This window comes from Lathamus discolor, chromosome 2 (genome assembly GCF_037157495.1).
Source record: "Lathamus discolor isolate bLatDis1 chromosome 2, bLatDis1.hap1, whole genome shotgun sequence".
Taxonomy (NCBI): domain Eukaryota; kingdom Metazoa; phylum Chordata; class Aves; order Psittaciformes; family Psittacidae; genus Lathamus; species Lathamus discolor.
The window spans coordinates 21,719,069-21,737,837 of record NC_088885.1 but is presented as its reverse complement, the minus strand read 5'-3'; the positions used below and the strand labels follow the sequence as shown (position 1 = coordinate 21,737,837).

General features: G+C 40.0%; 1 protein-coding gene across 31 annotated transcripts in view; it reads left to right on the top strand.

The window, feature by feature from the left end:
* THRB (thyroid hormone receptor beta) overlaps positions 1 to 18,769 on the top strand; it is a 173,229-nt gene that overhangs the window by 88,448 nt on the left and 66,012 nt on the right. Inside the window, exon 6 of one of the 31 annotated variants that reach the window (XM_065666087.1) lies at positions 17,234 to 17,288. The exons of the other annotated variants lie outside the window; for them this stretch is intronic. The gene's annotated coding sequence lies outside the window, so the exon portion shown is untranslated. The remainder of the gene's footprint in view (positions 1 to 17,233; positions 17,289 to 18,769) is intronic. 31 annotated transcript variants of the gene reach the window in all.

Below are 18,769 nucleotides of genomic sequence, written 5' to 3'. Positions count from 1 at the left end.
GATCTGTGAGCTGCCATTTTCTCTGCTAGCTGTAAAAGAAGTTACTCTGGTATCTGTTCTTGAACAGGTGAATGTGGCTTTTCTTATTGTAGTCCTAATTTTCATTTTGAATAGAGATATTAATCTGGCAAGCAGTGCTTTGATTTGTGTTTCAAAAAACAAACAAAAACCAACAAACAAACAAGAAGCCTGGAGGGATATCTATAAGCCAGATAGGAATAATTTAATCTAATAGTACTAGCTCTTGTAATAATAAGTCATCCCTTCTTCTCAGTTCATCCCACTGCTTTTTAATTCTGTTTCAACTCCACTGAGGGCTGGTATCCTGAGAAGACTTCCATTCCTTGCACTTTGTGTCTGACCTCCCAACAGTAGTACTTGTTTACCTAAAGAGATAATTGTTTTCTGGAGAGCATCCAGCTGATAGCTTACTTTTTCATTAGACCTCTTTTTCCTATTAGTTATCTCCTGTTAGCTGATCTGTGTCATTTGATAAAACTAATTACATAATAAAAGACCGCTTCTGAACTCCTCCCTTTAATTTTGGCATGGTAAAATGTACTTCTTGGCACCTTACTCTTCGCTCATAAAGACAGCCTTCAGTTGACAAACAACATTAATCGCTAAGAAAACAAGCCAGTTCACACATTCTCTTGATATATCCCTGTGCCAGAACAAAATAGTTCCTAGCAAATTATTTGTACCAAAGACAGTGACATAACACTGGCTCCGTTTTAGAGTTTTGCAAATGTTTGCAGAGTATCTCAAGAGGCCAGGCTAAAAATACTCAATAAAGCCATTCAGCATTCTACTAAAAGCATTTTGTTTCCTACGACTTTCCTCCCTTCTGAAAATGCCCTCCTACAGCTACATTATGTTTATTAGAAGGTGATTCAGGTATAAGGCAGGGACATCACATTTTATACTTTATTTTAGAATTTAGCCTAGTTTTCAGGTTTCCTATTTAGAATGTGTTTTTTAAGAAATATCAACGCAAGGAAAGTTTATTATCAGCTACAAGTTGAAGTGTACCCATCCAATGAGAAAGGCTGATAAGATTATCCTTCATTAAAGTTTTCAGAGTCTCATAATATGCAGCATTTCAAGACAGAATTATCATTTCTGTATGATCTCTGCCACATCCTCATGGAGCAGAAGTTGCCTGGGAGTGCTGGTGGTTTTTCTTGATTGCTGCATGTGTGCGCCCCAGAATGAAGGTCTCAAAGCTTCCTTTGAGAAGAATATGAATATGCTCTGCTGAGATGTGAGATCTGTAGAAATCACTGTCGTCGTCTTCCATTTGTGGTGCTCCAATATGTGGAGGAGAAATAAATCCAGGATCCTGAAGGGTCTGAACGCCCAGCCCACCAGAAATTGGAGGGAAACAATTCTCCACATTTCAGGTGTTTTATAAACAGCAATTGGTTTGTGTAGGGATGACCAAAGGTAGGCATCTAGCTTGGCTGATGGCGCACGTGCCCTGCCTACGTTCATACACGGTCCAGAGCATCTGGTGGATGCCAGGGGGGATACGTGAGGTCATGTGTGGATGACGGAACTGAACTATTACCTAGTCTTGGTCTCTACAGCAGCACAGTTTCAGCCTGGAGAAAAATCTTTCAAAGCAAGTAACATTAGACCATCTGAAGAATCTCCTCAGAATCTGGCCTGTGTTTTGCACTCAGAAATGTCATCTCTCTTTTAAAAAGTGACTTCTATCTGTTCATTATTCAGTGTTAAATGCAACCAGCACTTTGGTCAGGTCTGAAGAAGTGTTTTGATATTAGTTGCGTATTTACTGTGCACTGGATCTACTTCCATGTCAGGAAGATGTACCGTGGGATATTCAGAATTCATTGTGCTCACAGAGATTTGGAGTACTACATCTTCAGGGATGCAAGAGCCCCAGAATAGCAGCATATGAAATGTTAAGATCAGTGGTATGATAAACTCAGTACCAGGGTGAATATGTGATAAATAAATTCTAGGAGTGATAGCGAAATGCAATAAGAACCATTTTAAAATTAAAGAAAAATTGAAGCTTGTACATTTGTTTATCCTAATTAGATTCAGGAAAAGTTTTGACTTGCTGACTCGCTTGACTTTGCCCCTGAACATCTTTACATATCTTCTCTTGATGCACTTAAAGCCAACGCTGACTCAGGGGCATTTAGCTAAGGTGCCTGCAATGGTTATTATCCTTTGGAGCTGCTGTTTTTTCTATCAGGAACACTCCTGAGCTATTGCAATATATAACCTACCGTAGCGTCAGCTAAAACGTTTGGCTGTTTTGACTAACATACCTTATATCTCAGGCAAATTTGATTCTGCATTTCTAGCATTAAACATTAAAGCTTTCTAAGGAAGTGCCAGTTACCACTTCTAGTGAATTGGAAGCATGGACTGGCTTGCCATTGTGTCAAATCTGATAATTGCTTTTTTAAACAAGATAAGCAGTTCTGGAAATTCAAATGACCAAGCCTGTTTTTCCTGTGTGCTTTCATTTAATGCACTGTTCGTTTTCACTTCAGGTAGTTTCTCAGCCCTCCTGGCTGAAGTACAGTGCCCCAGTGAAAAGCCTTACATTAGTTGTTCTGGTGCTGTGATTAGCGGTGCATCAATGAACTGTATATCCTGCATGGTGCGACTAACAGCTTACTGTGAACAAATTCTCCAGGATTACAGATCTCTTAAGAGGTAGTGTTGAAAGTCTGTGTATTTGTAGGCAGCTCTGGTGCCTGGCAGCATGACACCCATTTCTTCCCAGGATCCCTTCATTGTCTGGGCTGTGGATGTGGAGCAGTGCCAGAGGTGCTCTTGCCTTTTCTTGATGGCCTGACCCCAGCCAGGGCACAGGTAAGGAGCAGAGGAGGCTACAGACTGGTTTTGAATTGAATTGCTGTTGGTTTCTCTGCCGTGACTCAGTGTTTTAAGCCATGGTCTCTGCAGCACCGTCAGGATCTGATCTATGGAAAGGGAAGGAGGCTGCTCAATTTTTACAGCTGTCCCAGGCACCACAAAAGTGTATGAAGAGGTGCTGTTGAGAAGGAGTGCTGCTCTGGGTGTCCTGGCAGGAGGCAGTGTAGCACCTCTTCTGGTTTCTTAGCTGGACAGGGCGAGAGAGCTCCCCTACCTGCCTGTTTGTGCTGCTGACGGATGCTGCCTGTACAACTGATCAGATAAGCAAACTTCCCCATCCCCACCCTTGCATATGAAGGCAATGCACTTTGATATAACATAGTCTTTTCATTGTGTATTAAAAAAAGTGTTAATGTGTTGTGAATTAAACCATTAACATCCACATTTTCAGTCATGTAGGGTCCATAAATTCTACTTACATACGGGATTAAGATTGCATAGCTGTAGGTGTAATGAGTGAACAAGGAGAGCTGTGTCCTTACTAGCTGGCAGCCATACAGCTTCTTCTCCTGACTTTTGCAGGATTTCTTCTATAGTAGGGATTGCAGTTGTGACACTGGATTCTTCTCAGGTTTAACCAAATTGTGCGTAGGTGTGACAGTTATTGCATTTACTTTTTCTGAATGAACACATCAGAAAAATGCCTTAAACCCATTAGAAGATTTTAAAGAGAAAACCCCACCCTACTTCACTGCCACACTAGTGTGAGCTTTGCTGACAATTCAGCAGTGAATGACATTTTACACTGCTTTTGTCTGTGCTAAAACAAAACGGCTTTCTGATGTATGCCAAGTTACATGGAATGCGTATAAGACCTAAAATTGAGCATACCTCTTGCAAAGGAAAATTAAAACTGGAAGGAAAATATATTAAATCATGGTGCCAGTGAAATGTGGCAATGACTTTCTTCTGTGCAAATTTAAAGATAAAAGGTAAAGAAAATACAAAATAGCTATCACTAGTAAGCAGTATTTGTCTTCAGAGGGCCCTAGGGATTTTCATGATTTTCAGAAGATCCATAGGAGGAAGGGATGATTTGGTTTGACTTACAGATACTGCAGCCAAAGCAAAGAAGTTAGGTAACTGTCCATAGCAGAGCCAAAATGAAATCTGACTCAGGTATTCCTGGTTTCTCCCGTTGTTCTCTGCTTGCTTGGCTGTCAGGGCAGACTGACACGAAGTTTTCAGGAAGTCCACAAGTTCTTCTCAATTTAGTATTGTTACTATTTTTTAATTTGTTTAGCAACTCTGGCTCTCTGTAATAGACATCATTTGTACCATAGATGCGTAAAAGTGATTTGAGCATGTCTGCTTCCAAATATATTTTATTTTTAGAAACTACAGAATTTTCCCCCATTCTAACCTTCTCCTGTATTTTTACTCTGGAGTGTGATGGCTAAGAAAGCTATTTGTGTGATTAACGTAAGAGAATAGAAATCGTACGTCCTGGGGTTTACAGATGCAATTCAGTTGTGATGGTCAGTCCCTTAAGTGTACTAACAAGTAAACTTCCTCACCTGTAGAAGATTATTTGTCTTACTAGAAGCGTATAGAAGAAGTGAGGCTGTGTTGAGATTTGAAAAACCCTATGAGATCCATGTAGGAAGGTGTCCATAAAAGTGATGCTAAATTAGTGAGAGTGTAGAAAGAGTGTGTTCACCTGTGTTAAGCAGTGAGAGAATTAAGCTGAACAGGAAGAAGCAGCACTGGAATGAGTGTTGACACATGTAGTTAATTGAGGACAATTAAGTCTGTGTGTAGACAAGATCTACATAGTCCATTTGAACTGCATGGTGTTATGTTGAGTAAAGGGTGCAGGATTAGACCCATTGTTTACAGATCTACCTAATGCTTTAAACTATTTGGATGAATGGTGTTACACAAATCTTAGTCATAATTATTATTTAATTATGACCACGTGTTTACTTTGAACGTAGTCCTATGCTTAATATGTAGAAAAGCTGGGATAATATTGCAGCTTCAGTGTGTGAGCTACTGTTTGCCAAGCAGCATTTCGCTAATGGCTTCTCCGTTTGTGTGATGAAAATGCCTCCCTGCGTTGTGAAGTTGCGCTGGTTGTGGTGCGTAACAGGCAAATAGCCTTCATAAAAATACCGTCAGCTAGAACATTTTGAAACAGATGCACCTGAGATAGAATGCTAACTTATTAAGATTAATGCTATTAGATGTGCTTTTGAATCATTTCAAAATGTCTGAGACGCCAGTATTTCAGTCTGGTTGCATTGAGAGTGCAGAAAGTACATTTCATAGTATGATTCATAGGATCAGGAGTGCTACAGAATTTCTGTAATTCATGTGTTGCAACTTACATTTGCATTTAGATGTTTAAACTGTTATAAAATTTCATATTCTTTAAACTTTAGTTTTTTCATTCCTAAGCAGAATGGAGTTACTCCTTCTGCAAGTCTGTGTTTGGAGGTTTTCCTTTGCTCAGATCTTCCGTTTCAAATACTGTGGAAATCTTAAGATAAGTTGGTGAGTGGCTACAGATATAAGCAAGGAAAAAGAGCTTAGTGGGTTTTTTTTATCACTGAATTTTTGTTCTTGTTTTAAGGAAGCAGTGTATAGTATATCCTAGGTTGCAAGAGATGGAATGCAATTCTGTCCTTTTTACTAAGTTAGTGCTTTTTTAAGTAACTGAAGGTAATGGAGAATGTTAGCCTTTTCTTTATAATGCTTTTTGTGCTTTGAAAGGAGATATCTCAGTCTCTCCACATGTGGCATTTTACAAGCATTGGTGCTACTGAGCAGAGAAAATACCTCACTGGGTACAGACTGCACACATGGATTTCCATGAGGGATCACCCTCATTAATTCAAGAAATGTTAGTCTTTCCTTTATCCCAATACAGGAATCTTCCGATTCCTGACTCTCTCAGTTCCTGAATCTCGTGTAGTGACTGCAGCTCATCTTTTTCTCATCGTTTAAGGCGCTTTTTTTCCCTGTGGGTCTCCCCTCATGTGCTTCCCTGTTGGTACCCGAACTTGTGAACCCTACTCACTAACAGGTAGAAGATGATCTTGGCCATATCAGGCTTAAGGTGCCATGACACTGTGGACACTAAAAAAGCATTGGTTGTCCCAGCTGCCTGTTTGCTCTGGGAGAAAATTACTTTTCCAATGCATTTAAAAAGTGTATATACATATTTTATTACATATAAAATATGTATGTATTCTATAATTTAGAATATATATATTCAATCATTTAGAATAAGTGTATGTTTTCTAAGGCAAAAAGGAGAGACATGCTGATTCCTGTAGGAGAGAATAAACTTTGTAAGAAGTCCTAGGTGTTGAAAGTTTGCTTAAACTTTCTTTCACACAAAAAGACATTCTGTTCTAGATGACTGTTGCTACTTGAAAATAAAGTATTTTGGTAGAGGTGATTTATGTTTTATTTGAATAGATTTCTGAAAGGAAGCTTGGTTTTAAGAAACCATTTTGCCCCTTCAATTTATTATTTTGGTGTAGAAATGAAGGTAAAAATAATTTGTGAACGCAGTTTCCTTGCAAGGGCTTGAGTTTGTGCCCAACGCTCAAGCATTCCTTTGCCTTTTTCTGTCTTTTCCTAGCCTTGCCATATGATCGAATGTTTGAATATTGTAGTGTCAACAGTTCCTTGTATTTTCGCTTGATACAGTTGAGAAAAAGCTTTGACATTCAGCTGAATTGTTTGAGAAGCCATTTCCAGCATAATTCTGCTTCTTAAGTAAATCTCATCTTGGTGCTTGAAATCTAAATGGATTAATATTTTTAATGTCTTGTTTACAATGCTGCCTATGAAAGCCTGTATTTGTCTACTTGCCAACCTTCCTTCTTGGCCAGGAACCGTTCTGGCGTGAATCTCCATGCTGGGCTCACATCCATTTTCCTTGAGTCTCTCTGGTTCCCTCCCTTTTCCTCAGGGGCTCTCTGGAAGATTGTCAGAAGGGCTTTAATTTCTTGAGCAAGTCAGCTTTTTTTGACTCCTAAATACTTCTGCCCCAGCCCTGAATTTTGGAGTTTGCCAGCCAACCACAGATGGCTTGCCCTGGTGGTGTTACAAAAAAACCACATATTTTCTCAGGTTTTCATGAAAACAAACCTAAAAACAAACCAGTTTTCGCTTTGCAAGTGGGCAGAAAAAGATGGTTAAGAAAAAAAGAATCTTGTACTGTGTATGTGTGTGTGTCTCGACAAGGTACCCAGCAGTCATGATGGACTAAAGGTGAGCTAGTAGATAACTCCTAATGTAGATCGAATACATTATAGCATATAATACATTTAGCATATAGTACAGTATTTTACAAGCAGAGCCATACTAGCTGGGAATGCCAAAACAATATATATACATTTTTTCTCCCCCACAAAAAACCCAAACCAGTATTGTGCAGTCTGGTGGCACTGGCTTAGATATGATTGCTGAATATCTTCAGAGGTAGGCAGGCTCTTAGAGGAGAGATAGGAGACTTTCTGAGTGTGACATAAGCTCAAATGCTAAAGCAACAAAGAAGGTATTAGAAAGTAGAAACCAGAGGTGTATGATATCAGACTACATTATGGTAAAATTAGGCAGCTGTAGGTATGGTGAACCCTCACTTCTGAGCAGGCCAGCAAATCCTTGCTAGTGGTTGTTTTGATATGTGATACTCTGATGCTAATCTAAGGAGTTGAATGCAAAACCAAAGAAACCCCAACAACAATAACAACCCTTAGCCGACTGCGGAGCGCTTGGCAGTGCTCACTGCCTTCTTAGAAACGGAGGGTGAGCATGAGCTAACTCGGTGACAGGGTGATGGTTCGTGTAAAGGGATGGATGGATCTTTGCACAGTCCTGTGAATCGAGTACCTGTGGAAGGAAGAGGTGGTGTCTGCATTGCAAGACTGAACCAGTAATCGAGCAGGGCTGCCCCACAAAGCAAAAAAACTTTCTGCTTGGTCTGCCTTTGGATAAGGTAGGGGTTTGCTGCTCTGTCTGGCGTTAGAAAGGGGTTAAGCTGGGTGGTAGCCCTGGAGCAAAGCCCTGCCAGAGACCTGTTTCGTCTGCCTGTCCCTGCTCTCGGACAGGCAGAAGCTGCTGCGACCCACATTACCCGCTGCCATCAGCGCAACACTGGCCTATCTCCTGCTCTTCCACTTCCTTGGGACCTGGGCTTTCGCCTCCCAGGAAGAATCATCCTGCAGTGGAGGTGAGGATGAAGGCACAGATGAGAGCAGACAGCTGAACCCCTGTGTTCATGCCCACGAGGGACTTGAGGCAGGCGAGAGCCGTACCCCTGGAGTGAGTGAGTGAATGCATGTTTGTGTGTGTAAGCTGCTGATTTCCACAGAGATTTCAGCTTCTGGTTCTTAACATGCCATTTAGTTTTGAAAACATGGTATTACTCAAAATGAGATGGATTGACGAGACAAAATAATCTTGACAGTCTTTCATTACAGATACACAAGATATGTGAGTATCCTTCATGTTTTATAGACTAGTGTGTCCAGCACTAAAAAATTATAAAAGGAGTAGAAATAGCAAGGATAAGGAAAAAGGAAATTTGAATTTAATATGTGAAGCAGCCAAGTGTTTGGCTACCCAGATCGGTCACTGATCGTTGTCTCTGCTGTTCAGAAACTGTTTGGAGTCTGGGATTCTCAGGACTTTTATGGGGTTTTTTTAAAGTCTCTTTGCCTTTCTCAGATATCAGGATTACAAAACAAATGTGCAAACATGAGCGTGTGAGTCAGGAAACATGGCAGTGGAGGTGGCTGTGTGAGTGAGGCTGTAGGTAAACAGAAATAAAGTTAATTGGCAGTTTTCTTGTATAGCATGGGCAGCTGAAGTCCATCTCGCTGGAAGGAATTTTCTTTTCCCATTATCCTTCAGCATTCTCTTGGAGGGATTGTCTCAAGGGAAGTGAGTGAGTCAGAAAATATGCCAAGTTCATGTCATGGCTGTTTCGGCATTTCTTTCTCTTGCTGGCCTCCAGGAGCTTTATTGGCAAGTGTTTTTAAAGGAAATGTTGGCACAGGAAGGCCTTATTGTTTATGTCATGAAAGTCTCTTGGCATCTTCTGCCTTGTTATTTTCTCCCTTAAATGGGGAAATTAGGAGTGGGGGGGGGTGACTGAGAAAAGAAAAGAGGAGAGAAGCAGAGTATTAGCTTTGAGTCTGTTGAGGGTTGCTACCAAAACTGTTCTCCCTACGTCAGGATGTATCTTGGTGAGTCTTGTCTTTTCTTTTTCTCTGTTGCTGCTTCACAGGCTCAGCTGCAGCAAGCGGTTCGATTCCTAAATGTGTGTTTTCTCTCCATGCTCTTCAAGAGGTGGCATTTAGAGAGCTTTTTGACACGGGGAAGCCAGCAGTTTTCTGGTGGGCTCCCCTCTGCCAGAGCAAGGCAAACGCAGAGCCTGGCTGGGGTCAGATCACTGCCACCTTTTCACACGTGGAGCAGGGATCTGTGCTGGACTGTCAAGGACTTTTCATTAAATTCCTTTCACTCTGTGTAAGGTTTGCATACAAAATGCAATGTGATTTACAGGAAAGCAAATATATTGGGAAGCTCTTGTGGAGACGATGCAATGGGTACAGACAGAAACAATAGCAAGGCACTTTTAGCATGGTCAGAAATACTGCTTGTTGAAAGCTAAAGCAAAGGCATTTGTTTAAATTTATATGCATTCTTATAAAAAAAAAAGCGAAAACAACACCACCACCCCCCCAGATTTATTCATACACACTTAAGCAATTTTGGCATAACATAAAAGCACACACAAAAAGAATTATGTCTACTGCAGCAATAAAATTTGCTGTAACCTATTACCCTCAAATTAGGTGAAAGTTGTGAAGTCTGTGAGGGTGCCTTTAAAGAACCAGATGTTACCATGTCAGAAAATGTTTCAGTATTGAATATTTTGTGATTTGGAAAGTAAAAAATTAACTCTCTGCTTGTGATACATCATGGCAGAAAGTCTGTTTCTAAACCAGGCTTGTTTTGATCTATGATATTTGCCTCTCTGATATTTATGTGTGCAGCTCAAAGATAAGGATGAAATATACTTCAGGTTAATGTAGCAAAGATATGCACTGATGTACAAAAAGAACAAACCCCTGTTTCTTTGGACTTGTTACCAGCAGGAAAAAACAAACAAATAAACCAAAAAAAATAAGGCAAGTGTCTATTTTTGTGAGCTCAACATAAAGAGAGTGACATCTAAACCACTTCTCTTTGTACCCGGTTAAACTAAGGGTTGTCTGTGGGATAAAGTATCTATTTCAAGGCTGTAATGCAGTTTTTGTGATGTCTCTTCAAACACTAAGTATTTGTTTGTACATAAGGCATCTTTTTATTGTGGCGCCTTACTTGCATTTTGGTGATACTTTTTTGGAATGCTCTTTTTCAAAGACAAGAGAGATGATTAATCCTGGTTCTTAAAACCTACATTGTTTCACTTTTCATCCCTTTCATGTGTATTTGTTTTCTGACCTACCTATTTGTGGGTCTATGCAAAATTCTGTAGTGTATGATAGTTCAATTTGTGGAAGCTTTTCCCTTTTGTTCTTTGATTTGCTTAGAACTTGCCTTCACTTTCTTTAAAAATGTATATACAGTTGAAGAAGGTTACTTTAGAGTAAAAGCTCGTGGAACATGCATTTCTAGACCTGAATATTCTTAGAGCTTGTTATTTTTTCAGGCCTGGGATCTTGTTCAGACGTTCACAGGAAAAGTAACTGGCTGCCAGCATCAGAATCCAGGGAACTGGAACCTGGATTTTGCTTGGAAAACGTCTTTAGGAAAGGTGGCTGTGGCACTTACATTCCTGATTTCAAGTATTTTTACCAAGGTTGATCCATAAGAATTACTTTGTAAAATTATGATCATAAAGCCAGGAAAAAAACCACCCGTTCTAGTAAGCAGGAGCTTATTTGTTTATAGTGTCTCTTGAGTGAGCATTAATCTGTAACAATGTAACACTTTGTAGCAACAGCCTGTAACACTTTTGAGAGGATGTCCTTGTTGCATATAGTATCTTGCAAATGAACCACTTTCACTATGTTCCGGCTGGTTATCTAGAGTAAGACAACCTTTTCCTGGTTTTCTCTGTGTGTCTATACGTGTATCTGTGGATATATTCAGATAGTTACAAGTATCTCAAATGATAAGCGTTTACGGGAGTATCACAGTGCCTTTTTCTTGTGTGTTCGGAATCCTGCATTTCTTTGCTCTAGCAGATAGAAACCTTTGCGCTGTGTTCCTCGCATCTCATGTCATAACATGAGAAAAACCAAACCATAAAACAGGGTGTGAATAACTGTACTTTGGCCTTTGTCTGCTATCCACTTTACAAGCCAGCCAAAATTCTTTAGACATGACAGTAAAAGCACAATATTAAACCATCAGCCTATACCTGCCGCTCCAGTGTCATGTACACTTTGACAATATTGCCTTATTGTTATGTGGGAGCATGAAGTGAAATACATTAGAGCTCTGTCAAGAGTGTCACAATGACATTTTAAATGGAAAATTACAGTTTCCTGAATTACAAGTTCCATTCAAAACCTCTTGGGTTAGGTAAGCCTGTGCTAGACACAGGGGGGCAGTTCCCTGGTGACCCTGTCTTCATCCTGGCAGACTGCTCCATAGAGAGGTGCCTGTTGTTGTCTAAGCTGGTGGGCAGGATGTGCTCCTCAGCTACCAGGAACCGGTGGCCCTGCACCCCTTGGCTACACCTGGCTATCTGGGGTCCCCAGCTGCACCTATGTTTCAGCTTGTCTGAGAGGCTGCAGGCCTAGGGAGTGCAGGACCCCAGCTCCCCAAACTTGGTATTTGTGAAGCTTTGGCTAACAAAACATTGGCAATGAATTCAGCTCATCAGGTAGGATTTCTGTCAGATGAGGAGAAAAACTGTGCACAAACCAAAGGTTGCACTGCACCTTGTTCCTATTCCCTCCTGACTGTGCAGGTCATGCCAGGCTGAGTGCCTGCACGGTGTTCTCCTGCTTCTCCTCTGGGTGCCTGGCTGCAGCTGATGAGTGCTCCTGGCTTCCCACTCGAGGGAGGCACTGCTCACTTCTCCTGCCCCATGTCCAGCTTCTGCCTTGCTGTGGCTCTTGCCAGAACATGCAGGTTTTTCAGACTTTGGTGTCCCTGTCGAAAAAGGGACATCCAGCAGACAGAAGGCATGGGGCAGAGGGAGGGAACACGATACTCAAGCGATGCACGGTCACTGCGGTAAACCTTATTTCCTTTGGGAGCTGCACTGGGAATGTCCTCTGAAGCTTTGAAGTCACCTAAGAGCTTAGAAGCCCTCAGTTGGGATTAGGCTTGGTTTCCGTTGCAATGAACTCCAAGAAAGCTACCTTCTCCATTTTGAGAGCTTTTTCCTCTCTCCCATACCTCTGTTCGTTTTTATTGCATTGAAGAAAGCAGAAAAGAAAAGAAATTATATGGGAAGTAATAATCTTGTAAAAAAACCCCTAAATTTTCATAATTCATAACCATTAATTTTCTGACAACCAAAACTGTGTCACATGTGTGTAAAGAGCTGATTGAGACGATGAATGCTATCAAACCACAGCTACAGTTAGCACTGCACATTGGAATGAATGGGGAGAGAGTGTTACTTATAATTTAGGATTGTGTTGTTCATTATGGAGGCTAAACAGCATGGCATAACAGGGAGAGGTCACAATTCACAAGTCTAGTCAGTTCTCCAAGGGAGGTACCAGTCTGGGGGGAAAATGTGATGCGGTTATAACCTACTTGGATTTCCAAAAGTTTTCATTAGGGCTCTTTACTGAAGTCTTACAAAGAGTTAAAGCTGATGTGTGATGAAAGGGAAACTCTTGTAATGAATTAATAGCAGGTTAAAAGTTAGGAAGCAACAGGGAGTAAATGGTCAAGTTTTACAATGGCAGGAAGTCACCAATGAAGTCCCATAGGCATCAGTCCAAGCATCTGGGTGGTTCAACATATGGAAAGGGGGATTAACACTACAGTAATAAAGCCTGCTGACAGTGTTAAAATCAACTGAGAAGAGTTGTAGAAGGATCTGACAGTCCTGAGTATGACCCAGTAATAAGATGGCAAAGGAAATTCAGTGACAGTAAATGATAGTACAGGGGACAGAGAAAAATGCCATATTCTCCATGTTTTATTCTACATAGAACTGTATCCAAGTGATGTGATCTTTGTTCTGATCTGTGAGATTTTCATGTCTGTATTGTTACAGTACATATACCAGCACAGAATTTTACATCCTTAGATGCATCTTTTTCTGACGTGATCTAGAAACTGTGTAATATTGAAGAACAAATGAAGATAGACCCTGATTTTTCTTCTTTTCTTTTTTCTTTTTTTTCTTTTTCCTTTCCTTTCCTTTCCTTTCCTTTCCTTTCCTTTCCTTTCCTTTCCTTTCCTTTCCTTTCCTTTCCTTTCCTTTCCTTTCCTTTCCTTTCCTTTCCTTTCCTTTCCTTTCCTTTCCTTTCCTTTCCTTTCCTTTCCTTTCCTTTCCTTTCCTTTCCTTTCCTTTCCTTTCCTTTCCTTTCCTTTCCTTTCCTTTCCTTTCCTTTCCTTTCCTTTCCTTTCCTTTCCTTTCCTTTCCTTTCCTTTCCTTCCCCTTCCCCTTCCCCTTCCCCTTCCCCTTCCCCTTCCCCTTCCCCTTCCCCTTCCCCTTCCCCTTTCCCCTTTCCCCTTTCCTTTTCCAGTCTTAATGCCTATCAATGTTGTAACACTTCAATGGAAGGATTAATCATACTGGTTATTAAGAAAGAAAAATACGAAGAGTATATCCGGAAAATAAAATCAGTAAAGCCCTATCTGTATGAAATCTCATGCTGGGAAGAATTGTGAATGATAGTAGCTTTATGCTGAACAGAAGTCCTCCTTAATAAATAAGGATAGTTCAGCTGTGGAAGGTTCTGTGCACTTTGCTGTAGCATGCCTGTCTTCCATTATGGTTTATTCCAGGCTGCGCTAGTCTCGGAGGACTTTCTGAAAGGGTAGATTCAGATGTAGGTGCATACAACTGTTATACCTACCAAATCCAGTATTGATCCTGGGTAATTTTACCCAGGAAAAAATGTCTGTAGGTGTTAAGCACCCGTATCATGTCCATAAATACGTAAAATTAACCAGTTTGCCGTAAGTACTCTGCAGGTACAGTAACTGTTACGTATTTTGTGTGTATTTCAGTTGCTCTCTTAGTTACACATAATACACTTAAAAGATTTCCACTTTTCCCACCCATCCATCTGAAGATATTTAATAGAAGAAGAATATTCAAATCATGCACTTCTGAAGGCATTGGTCTTTGGATCATTTCTGTGGTTTTCTATGATGTTAGACGTTTCCAATTTCTAACCAAAAAAAAAAATAAATGCAGAAGTCTTTGTCACTTAGAAAAGGCTCAAGATCATACTGACGAGACTGCTCTTCAGAATTATGTAGTTGCATTTTAATACCTCAAAAGATTATTATTGCTTCCCTGATACTAAAAAAGATAGGTTATGCTAATGTTGTTCTAAGGTTCATTTAATATCTATATATAGTAGTAAGTCACTTTACAATTTACATATATACTCTAATTTAAATAGAAAAAGACTGAAGAAAAGCAGAATAAACTTTTATAATCAGTATGGTTTTTCATGGAAAAAAGTAATTGCCACTGTATAAATAATGAATAATGTGCATAATGAAAAAAAAAGTTATTTCTGCATTACTTAATTTCTTATTTTTCTCCCTGACATTTTGAATCAAGCATTAGTCTATAGAACAGATTCAAAATATCAGAGGTAATACAAAAAGCTGAACTTTGTCTGCAGGATGCAGTTTCATTAACTTGATTGGGCATTACTCAGAGTGGATCCATTTTTAGCATATTGCATTTGCATACTGACCTTTTCTGTGCCATGAATGAAAATTGGTGCTCTGATGTGTTGATTAATCCTGTAAAATAACACTTAAGGCTTCATTTAAATACATTCTTAAGTGAACAGTAACAGCATTTAATCCATGGCAATAATAAAAATGTCCATTACAATAACAGAAGTAAATCTAGGTAGCTTCCAGATTGCTGAGAAAGATGGTCTTGCAAAGTTTAGTCTTATTTTCAGAAGTGCTATCCAACATTTTCCTTCTGTCTTCAGTAGCTGTCACTCAAGTGCAAAACTACTGGAAGTTTAACCATCTTAGACAGGATAGATCTAGACATCAGGTCTGAAGTGGGGGAATGTATACATTTGCATTTGAAAGCAGACCTACTCCAGAGGAAATAATCTGAAATAGTGTAGATTGCTCTAAGTAATGACTGAAAAACATGTACATAACTACGTTGTCCAGCTGAGGTCCCAGCTGGAGTACCCACCCCAGTGCTGTATTGTAGGAGAAGTAATGAGCAACGGGAGAGAGTCTAGACAGGAGTATCAGGAAGTACCAAAGGCATAGGAAACTTGAGTTCAAAGTAAAGGTTTAGAGCAAAACACAGCTGCTTAGTTTTGCAAAATGACGATTGGTAAGAGCATGGTAATAGTTCTCATGAAATACATAAATGTTAGCTGTAGAGAGGAGGGAAAGCTAGCCTTGCTTGTGGAGGTAGCAGGACACTGGGAGTTGAATTTGCCGTATGAGAACTCTGTATTGAGAAAAACACTCTAATTAAAAGAAGAGATGAGAAATAGAAGAGGTTGCTTAGGGTAGGTGTGGTGTTTGAAGCTAGCATCGATGGGCCTGGGTTTACAAGAGACATACACCAGCTAGCAAATCTCCCTTTGTCCCACATGGTGAGGTATTCCCTTGTCTCATGCAAGACATGCTGTAGTAGTCCCAATTAATAACTGCATATCCTGGAATTTATATAAAACCCTATAAGGTGAAAACCTTTCCAAACTTTTCTGTCTTCCACTACTTGTACCTGCATTTACTGCAAATCCTGCTTATGAATTCCAGCAGTACCCACCCTGGTAGCATGTATGGACAGACAAAATAATTTCACCGCTGGACTGGAGATGAAAGAGAATGAACTTCAGACTAGTCAAAATGCTAAAAGCCCATTGAAAGCTGCAATAAAGTTTGTAACACAGGGCTTAAGGATGCTTCATTGCTATACACAAATTAGTAAAATGCACGCAGACTGTGTTATTTCAGAGCGGTTATTCGGTGTTTGACTTTCTGCTATGTTTCTTGGAAAGAGGAAGCAGCTTTCTGTCCTTCACGCTCCAGCATTCATTCTGAATGCTGTTTGCTGTACAGCCTACCGTGGCACCTTGTTTAATTAGCACTTGCCACTTTCCTTCTTCCAAGAGTTTTGGTGGTGGCAGATTTCATGTCTTTATTGCCAGTGGGATGGGAAAAGCTCCTGTAACTTTTATAACCGATCATCTGAGACAGTCTAGTTGCCTGTGGTTCCTAATGAGCAGCGCATGACACAGTGCAGAGTACTGGCAAGATTAACGAACCCAGATTTCCTTACCAGCAGACTGACTTGTAACAGCAATATAAAGAAGGAGTGAGAGCATTAGCACATACTCAGTAATGTGGCATTATACCAAAATGAAAATTCTTCACAACCAGCTACAGTAATATGTAAAAACTTCAAGTTTATATTTCCAAATAAAAATTCATGCAAATGGTTGTGTATTGACCATTGCTAAAAGACTGAAGTGCTAAAGTAGGAATCGGCTATTGACCTTATTTTGAGAAAGTATTCCCACATGGAAAACCAGGTCAGAATATGGTCCCTCAAAAAATGTTCGCAGTTCTCTTGGCAAAATCTAAGGGTATTTTATTCTTAGTTAAAGTCCCACAGTACTTTTGTGACATCTTCTACATCTCCTCTTGTCTTTTAAACAAGAAATTATTATCACATAAAACCCCTGAATTAAAGAAAAGTAATTCTGTTGTCTTCTAATCAATGGATTCCTGCTAAGTTTTCCTCCTTTTTGGTGAAATTGCTTTCTATGTGCTTTTGTTTGAAAGCTAGTGATACGTGCTATGGTTTCTGACTAAGAATTTGCAAATACTGGATTTTCATTTGAAGTTTCTGATTTGGCAATACAAAAGCTCTAAGGAAGTGTTATCTTCTGGGTAATCTTGAAATGGTGAGGACACAAGAGGCTTACTTGCGTTGAATCATATAATATAACCATTCAAGTCATACTTTGGCAACTAAAGTGCCTAAAAACACCCACCGATTTCTTTACATTTCCTGACTCTTAAGGAAGACCAGAAAGATGAAATGTTAGGAGTCTAAGCTATTCTCTGATTCTATATGAAGAGGGGATGAAAAAAGACTAACATACTGAATATGAGCTTTATCCTACGTTCTTTCAAGGAGCTGAGCATCTGCACACTGGAGGGACCAGTGGCTTTATTTGGAGATCAAAATGGTAAGCACAATGCAGGAGTCCTTTGTAGGTTTTGCTTTGTGATGCCTATTCCTTGGAGTCTGAAGGTCATTTCAGGCTTAGTTCTTGGGGTTCCTTATGGCACATATACATGAACCTGCTCCAGCTGCCCATAGCGAGAGTTGCATTGGAGAGGAGTGGAAACTAAGTCCCACCCCTAAGCTAGTGAATTTGGGCTGACAGAGCTCACTCCTGAAGCCAGGCAAGTGACACCCATCCCTGTCTCCCAAAAGCTAGAGGAAATGCTCTTATGCACAACAGATCAGGTTTGCAGCACTGAGGCTTTCCTATTCCCGTCTCTCATCTTCTCTGATGTGATCTCCAGCTCTGTGCCTCCTTGTTAGGTAGGTAGCACTGGCCATGGTGGGGGGTCTCTCGGTATTCCTGCTGAAGCTGTTCTTCTTTTTATATAATATATTTAAATATGCCCTGAAGCCACAGAAAGAAAAATGTCAGTCTTTTCTGGGTGAAGTCTATGCAGTACAGAACTAAAATCAGCCCAGAGGTTTTACATGGGTTTAAAAACCAGGACAAAACAAAATATCCATTAGCTGTAAAAGAATATGAAAAGAAACAAATATTCTGCAGCGTCAAGTGAGGGTTTGTTTGGTGAATATGTGAAAATGTAGATTTCTTCAGGAGGTGAATTACATGGCAATACAATGCTTTAGAGATGGAAAAATATTTCAGAAATCAGCTATCCAGAGCAGCTGAGACTTATAAATGATGGGTATCATAGCCTGGTAAAATTTAACCTGAAGCCCTTGGTCTCAGTCAGTACGTTTGAGTTGTGAGATGGTGTACTAGTGAGGGCTGCGGAATTGCAAATGAGCATCACACTCCTCCTGATTGGTGTAGGCAGCTTTCTGCTCTAGGCTGCTGCCTACCTTGCCTGATGCCTTGAGCTATCTCTGTTTTTCCGTGAAAGAATACAAGCAGTGGGTAGAAGTTCTCTTGAGTTTAAATGGGAACAGGATCAGGCTGTGATTCAGGATCAGACTGCTTGTTGGCTTTTTGCTTTTGCAAAGTCAAAAGTATTTCAGTTGGGAATCTCATTGTTATCCAATCTGAAACAGGCAACTGATGATCATTGTAAAGAGGAGCTTTACTTGCGATCATTCTTGTGTAAAGCTACCAAGGGTTATATCTGGGCCACAAATAAAAAGCAAGGTTTAGATCAAAAACCTGGAAGAACTCTAATTACGGATACCGAAGATTTATGGAAAGTCATTGCTCATATATTCATCTTGATTTTTTTATTTTTTTTAAATGAAATCAGTGCAAGTTCTTTCCATTTGATTTCATCATTGTAAAATGTGTTAGGAAATCAATAGATTATAATAATAGTAATTAAAAAAATGTTTTATCTGCGTGTCAGAAGTTTTCCTCACAGTGCAGTAACAACAAAAAGCATACAGGTTATTTTATATTATTTAGCTTGTAACTGTGATTTTTGACACTGC